The sequence below is a fragment of the Eptesicus fuscus genome, chromosome 9, assembly GCF_027574615.1.
Source record: "Eptesicus fuscus isolate TK198812 chromosome 9, DD_ASM_mEF_20220401, whole genome shotgun sequence".
Taxonomy (NCBI): Eukaryota; Metazoa; Chordata; class Mammalia; order Chiroptera; family Vespertilionidae; genus Eptesicus; species Eptesicus fuscus.
In genome coordinates, this window is record NC_072481.1 from 47573971 (window position 1) to 47581412 (window position 7442).

Below are 7442 nucleotides of genomic sequence, written 5' to 3' on the forward strand. Positions count from 1 at the left end.
AATGATTCTCTCATCATTGATGTTTCCATCACTCTTGCCTTCTCCCTCTCTGAAATCGATAAAAGATGTTTTTGTTTGTTTTTAAGTGGCGTACCTAATTTTAATGTCAGGAAAGAAAAATAATGATTTCCCTAAATATTTTCGTCTATATCTTTATCTCTTTTTCCCATATTTTTCAATTGTAAAAATATACATAACATAAATTTACCATTTTAACCTGTTTTTTTATTGTAAAATATGCATCATGTAAAATGTTTTATTTTAAGACTTTTTGAGTGTACAGTTTCAGTAGCATTAAGTGCACTGACGTTATTGTGCAACTCTCACCATTACCCATCTCCAGCCCATCTCCTGAACATTTTCATCATCTCAAATTGAAATTATGTAACCGCTAAACAGTAACTGCCCCGGGCCTCTAGGGATCACTATTCTACTCTCAGTCTCTATGAAGTTGACTATTCCAGGTACCTCATGTAAATGGAATCATAACAATATTTGTCCTTTGGTATCTAACATTTCCTTTAGCATGTTTTCGAGTTCATCCACATGTAGCATGTGTCAGAATGTCCTTCCATAGTATGCATCTTTTGATCTGTATCTTTGACTTATTCTGGGAACACCTGATTCTTCTAATGTTCCTTAGGAGCATCTGGTACGTGGGATGAAGTTCGTAACATGGCTCGCAGGGCTTCGGTAATGTGGCTCCTGCCCACATCTCCGGAGGCAGGCACTGCTCATATTTCTCCTGCTAAGCTGCAGCTAAGTCAGACTACACCCATCCCCTAAAGAACAAGGTGGGTTCCAGTGTCTTTACTTCTGTGTTTACGCCCATTATTCCCTGAATTTCTCTCTCCCCGTGCCCTGTCTCCTGAAGAACTCTTACTTTTCATTCAGTATTTAGGCAAAACATTACTTCCTCTCTGGGTGCCTTCCTTCACACTGCTCTCCACAGGACTGGCATCTCTCCTTTGTGCCCCTCCCACCCCACCTTTGTGTGTCCCCTTTATAGAGGCTCTGGAATTACATGGTTATATGTCAGTCTGTTCCACTAGACAGTGAGCTTCCTGAGAGCTGGGAAAGGCAGGGACACCTAGGACAGTTTAGATATTTGGATTAAGTGAACCAATGAATGATAGAACTTTGTAACAGTGAGGAAAATGGCCAAATTTCTTTAACTGCTAGTAACAGAAGGAAAATAACTAGAGTTACATTTTGAGAAACATCCCTTGTGAAAAAAAATATTATAAAATACGAGAGGCCCAGTGCACAAGATTTGTGCACTGGTGGTGGGTGTGGGGGGGGGGGCGGGGGGAGTTCCTCAGCCTGGCCTGCACCCCCTTGCAGTCCGGAAGCCCTCAGGGGATGTTCAACAGATGGCTACTGCTGCTGTGCTCACCAGCCATGAGCCCAGCTTCTGGCTGAGCTGCGCTTCCTCTGTGAGAGCACACTGACCACCAGGGGCAGCTCCTGTGTTGAGCATCTGCCCCCTGGTGGTCAGTGCGCATCATAGTGACTAGTCATTCTGCCATTCGGTCTATTTGCATATTAGCCTTTTATTATATAGGATTAATGTCCCTCATAACAAAAGCAAACAAGCAAAAAAGACATATCATGTAAGTATCTTCTCCACTTCCTCTCCCACCCCAACCCCTCTCAGAGGAAGCAATTGCTAGCAGTTAAAAGGCTATACTTAGAGCCATTTTCTGTGCATATATGAACACATATAAATACACATCCCTACACAAAAATACTTACATGTATTTTCATTTATTAACATCCATGGAAAGAACTAGGTAAGAACACTGATTCTCAAACCAGACACTGCCTCTGACACTAATTTTGCAACCTTGGGCAAGTCACTTGATATTACTGTGCTTCAGTTTCCTCATCTGTAAAATGGGATAACAATAGTATGCACCTCAAGGTGGTGATGAGAATTAAATGGGTTAATAATGGTAAAGTACTTAAAATATAGTACACACTTTATAAGTGTTTATAATAATTACTATTATTTTAATTATTATCATTCAACCTTTCTCTTTTCACTTAATATTCCTTGAAGGCCTTTCTGTTGCAATATAGAAACTCTACATTATTCTTTTTTTTTAAATGGCTGCAGAGAATTCCATCAGCTAGATGCATCATAATTCATGTAGCCCTCTCTATGAACATTTAGGTTATTGCCAGTTTTTCAGTACATAAACAATACAGCCTAGATTATCCTTGTCCACTCAACTTTGTTCTACTTTGTGCAGATATAAGTTTCTAGAAGTGGAATTGCTTAATTAAAGGCCATATTTTGTCTTATTAATAGATTTAGCAAATTGATTTCTAAAGAGACTGTACCACTTTTATATTCCCACTAACACTATGAAAATAAAACCTTCTTTTATAAAGTCATATGTCCACAACGGAGATCACTAAAAGAGGCCAGTTCAAGTGCTGCCCTGTGGAGTATGAAATGGTAACTGTGATAAGTTAATTGCAGTTACACAAAATGAAATAAAAATAAATCTCCTAGAAGTACTGATCCAAGCAATTACTGTTGTTTTTCTCAGCATGATTACATTATTGGTTAACAAATATTTAAGATCTACCATAGACAGGCCACGAACTGTGTTGGATTTTCTCAACACCAGTAATGATTTGTGGACCTTCAGTAAAATGCTGTTATGTCTGAGGGAGTCAAACATTCTTAATAGGTACCCATAAAGACAAGGTAGTGCTCATACCCTAATAAAGTGTTTATTGTAGGTATTTTGATTTCAGGGTACTTTTAGGTATTTTAGGTACTTGGACCTGTTTCTTAACCTCAGTAATATTAATCACAAAGTTATATCCTATATAATAAAAGGCTAATATGCAAATCGACTGACCTGTGGAACAACCAGTTGCTATGATGCACACTGATCACCAGGGGGCAGACACTCAACACAGGAGCTGCTCCCTGGTGGTCAGTGCACTCCCACAGGGGGAGCGCCGCTCAGCCAGAAGCTGGGCTCATGGCTGGTGAGCGCAGCAGCGGTGGCGGGAGCCTCTCCCGCCTCCATGGCAACACTAAGGATGTCCGACTGATGGCTTAGGCCCATGGGGAGTGGGCCTACGCTGTCAGTCGGACATCCTCTGAGGGCTCCTGGACTGCAAGAGGGAGCAGGCCAGGCTGAGGGACCCCTCCCCCATGCAAGAATTTTGTGCACTGGGCCTCTAGTTATTTGATAAAATTGAATAAAGGTTGAACCATATCTTTAAAAGTTGTATAAAATGGTAAAGGCTGGATTTAAATGTTCTCATTGATACACAATCTATTTGGAAATGTCAATATATATTATACAACTTGCTAGGCAGAATTGCTAGCAGAAAAATCATCTTTGTAATTAAATCATGTCTTTTTATCAAAACCTTGCTTTAGCCATCATGTTTTTCCACGAGGGAAATTGATTCCGTTCACTATTTGTTAACATGAATCGTATTATTTCTTTTCCCTCTACTGCTCACTTTCCCTTGGCTCACTTGCTCTTCTTTTTTTTTTTTTTTTTTTTAAATATATTTTATTGATTTTTTACAGAGAGGAAGAGAGAGAGGGATAGAGAGTTAGAAACATTGATGAGAGAGAAACATCGATCAGCTGCCTCTTGCACACCCCTCACTGGGGATGTGCCCGCAACCAAGGTACATGCCCTTGACCGGAATCGAACCCGGGACCCTTCAGTCCGCAGGCCGACGCTCTATCCACTGAGCCAAACCGGTTTCGGCAAACACTTGCTCTTCTTATACTGGAATTAATGTAGGCCTTTTTTGTGTTCACCTTAATTCACCCGTTTCTGTTTCACTGCCAGGTTCTAGGTCATACCCAGTGCCCTGCTGTGTTTCACCACTGATTACATTTTAGCCAGGGAACAAAGATCATCTGTGTTTTCTACTTGAACAATGCTTTTAAAATTCTGAAAAGCAAAAAATCATGAAAGGAGCATGGAGTTTCTCTGCAGTGCCTCATTCTTCTCTGTGCTGGGCTGGAAGGAATGAACTTACTGACCACGGATGGTGCACCAGGCCTCTAGTATATTATAAACCTGGCAATAGGCAAGGAGACACCTGATTGGTGGTGCTCTTGTATCATCGGGGTATAGCAGAAGTATAGTCCTTAGTTCATCCTAACCTGATGCCTATGTTGGTGGCCAGAGCTGTTTCATGCCTGGGATACCTAAAAATAAATCCCAAACATACAGGCATATATGTAAAATTATTATCACGTACTGGTACAGAAACAGTAAATTATGCAGCCCAAAATATAGAACAATTATAAAACTCTGGTTGACACGTAATAAAAATATAATAATTTTCTATCTGTCACATTTAAAATTTTTGTTAGTTCTGATTTATTTTCTTACATTAAGTACATATCAATATTTGTGCCTCATTTTACATTCTGAATTTTGCATTTTTTAAAGAGAGTTCACTAAAGTTTCATAAAAACTTGGATCCACTCTTGCTCATGCAGCTACTATAGAAGAGGGGTTGTCAGCAAAGCAGAATGAGAAGGGGCATCCAGAGAACCAGGGGAGGTTCGAGAGCGTGTAGCCTCCCAGGAGGCAGGGGAAGAGAGTGCAGCTGAAGGAAGGGAGAGGATCAGCAGTGCCAATGTTGTAGCGCGGTCAAGCAAGGGAGGGACTGAGCGTGTCTTCTGGGTTTGTTCCCAGGGAGGTCATTGGTGACTTGGGCCTGAGCAGCTTCAATGTAGTGGAGGGGATAAAACTAGTTCAGTGTGGGAGGGAAAGTGATTGAGGGATGGTTACAGAGAGGGAAGAGCCAGGGTGAATAGGTGGATGGTAAGGTCAGTTCACCGAGATAGAAGATTCAAAGCATTTGACTTACGATGCAGTTCAATTGTAAACATATTGAGTGTGAAATGTCTATTTTCAAAATGCCTACTTTGATGTCTGGTACGGTAGTATTTGTGAGAGAGTCATGATTGACTGACTTCCATAGATTGCTGCTTCTATATCCTGGTTATTCTTCTTCGTAGGGTTGCTAAATACTAAAGTTGGTAATTGAAGGAGGTAATGACATTGCAAGAACATCTTTTAAAAGAAAGTATGTCCACCTTCCCCAGATGAGGCAGGGTTGTCAGTAGAGGAGCACAGACTCGGGCTAAATCTATAAAGTCACTTAGAGCTCTGGGGACTCAGCTTATGCCTAATACTCCCTCTTGGCGCTTGTTTTCCTGTTTACTAGTTTCACTACACCTACTTCCTTATATAGGTAAGGATGAAAGAGATGAATTTCAGTTGTAGCACAAGGGGCCAAAGAGCCGCTTGTGGCTTGCAAGCCGCAGTTTGCCGACCACTGGCTTAGGTGGATTGTTCTCCCTAAAGCTGAGCTTTCCCAGGATGGAGCATTGGACAGGTAGTCAGCTTCTCCATCAAAATAAGGGAGGGCATACACCAAGTCTGTTCTAGTCACTGTTTCATGACCAGCATCTAGCACAATGATGGCATACAGCTGGTACTCAAACATTGTTTTTGCTTAAAAGTTGAACAGTAAAGAAGAACGTAGAACCTTAAAGATCTACACCTGGAAAGATCATCTAAAAGCTTGAGGGAAAAAAAAAATCATTAGAAATTTTTATGAAGTGCAGATGGGGAATCTGATGCTGGCCAGGTTGAAAGTCTTGCTGAATCAACCATATACTATATGTTATTATTATTTTTTAAATATATATTTTTATTGATTTCAGAGAGAGGGAGAGAGATAGAAACATCAATGATGAGAGAGAATCATTGATCGGCTGCCTCCTACACACCCCACACTGGGGATCAAGCCCGCAACCCTGGCATGTGCCCTTGACCGGAATCGAACCCGGGACCCTTCAATCCACAGGCCGATGCTCCATCCACTGAGCCAAACTGGCTAGGGCCATATATTATTATTATTATTATTATTATTATTATTATTATTACTGATTGTAGAACCCTGGCCTCTTATATCTCCATCCAATCTTCTTTTCATTACACTGAACTCCCTCTATTAGATCCAAAGAGACAGGTAACCCCACTTTGACTTTCTCACAGCATGGAGAAATTCAGAAATGATCAGTATTAAGAAGGCTTCACTTGATGACTCTGGAAAGACCAACATTGTTGATAAATTGACTTAGCTGTATGTCCATATTGCCTCATCAGTTCTACCTAGGGTTGATATTCAGTAGCAACACACGGGTAAGGCCACTCTATAGTTAGAATATAAGAATATTTCTACAAATGTTAGTAAAAATTAATATCCCCAGATCCTCTGAGACTCAACCTACTACCATGGTCCCTAGCCCCTAGTTACTCACACGGGAACTAGAAATTTTAAGTAAATGCCAGGATTACTCGAGGAAGTAATCTCATATTACAGCTGCGACTAGTTTTGCTTTCCCCCTATTCTTGGAACTGGTGGGCAAGGTGTAGTCATGAATTTGAGCACAGTGGGAGAGTTTGGAACAGCCACCATGGAATGTGTGAAGGAATGTGAACAGGAGTTAAATAAGATTGCTGAGAGCTGAGAGGATAAGGTTGAAGTTAAATAGAATGACTGTGCATGGACCTACTTAGCATTGTTGACAACAATAAAGAATTATCTAGCCCAAAATGTCAATAGCTCTGAATCTGAGAAACCCTACCCTAGAAACAGTTTATGTGTATAATGGCCACATGTGGCTAGCAGTTACTATATTGAACAACACAAATATAAAAACATTTCCATCATTGCTGAGCATTCTACTCGACAGCTCTGGCCTAGAAGATTTTCAAGATCCTTTTTAACTCTGAGGTCCTAAACAAATCAATTAAAGAAAAAAGAAAAAGAGCAAGATAGTAAGGACATTGGGAGAAAAAAATATAAGGCAAAAGAATGAAATAGAATTGTCTTTAGAAGCATTGGTTATCAATTATTGCCACCAAACACGTGTAGTTCATATCTGAAACAGAGAGCCCATATTTAGTTTCTGGTTCACATAGAAGTCTACACTTGGGTTTGGATCAAATTGACTATTGACTAAAATAAATTAGACATGTCGACAAACTAAATGCCACTTTGGAATCTGCATTGTGACTACTGGTCTGCTCTGCTCTTTGCCTCTTTCTTGTTGCCACCCCACTACTCTAGCTGTAAAGGCAGTGTCTTACCTCTTTTATGGGCAGAGAACACATATAATGAAGGTTTTCTTTAGAATGAAATCAGCGGTAAATAGGATTTACATTTAATAATATCCCCTCAGCTTTAATAATGACTGGTTTTGATTCTCTCTTTGGGCACTGAAATAGAATACCTTCCTGCTCATACCACACCTGTGCCTAATCCTGGACACCTGACTCCTAGAGAAAAATGAGACATCTCTGATGTCTTGAAATATCTGAATGGCTTCCAGGAAAAGGAGAAATGTTTGAAAAAATTATCCAACA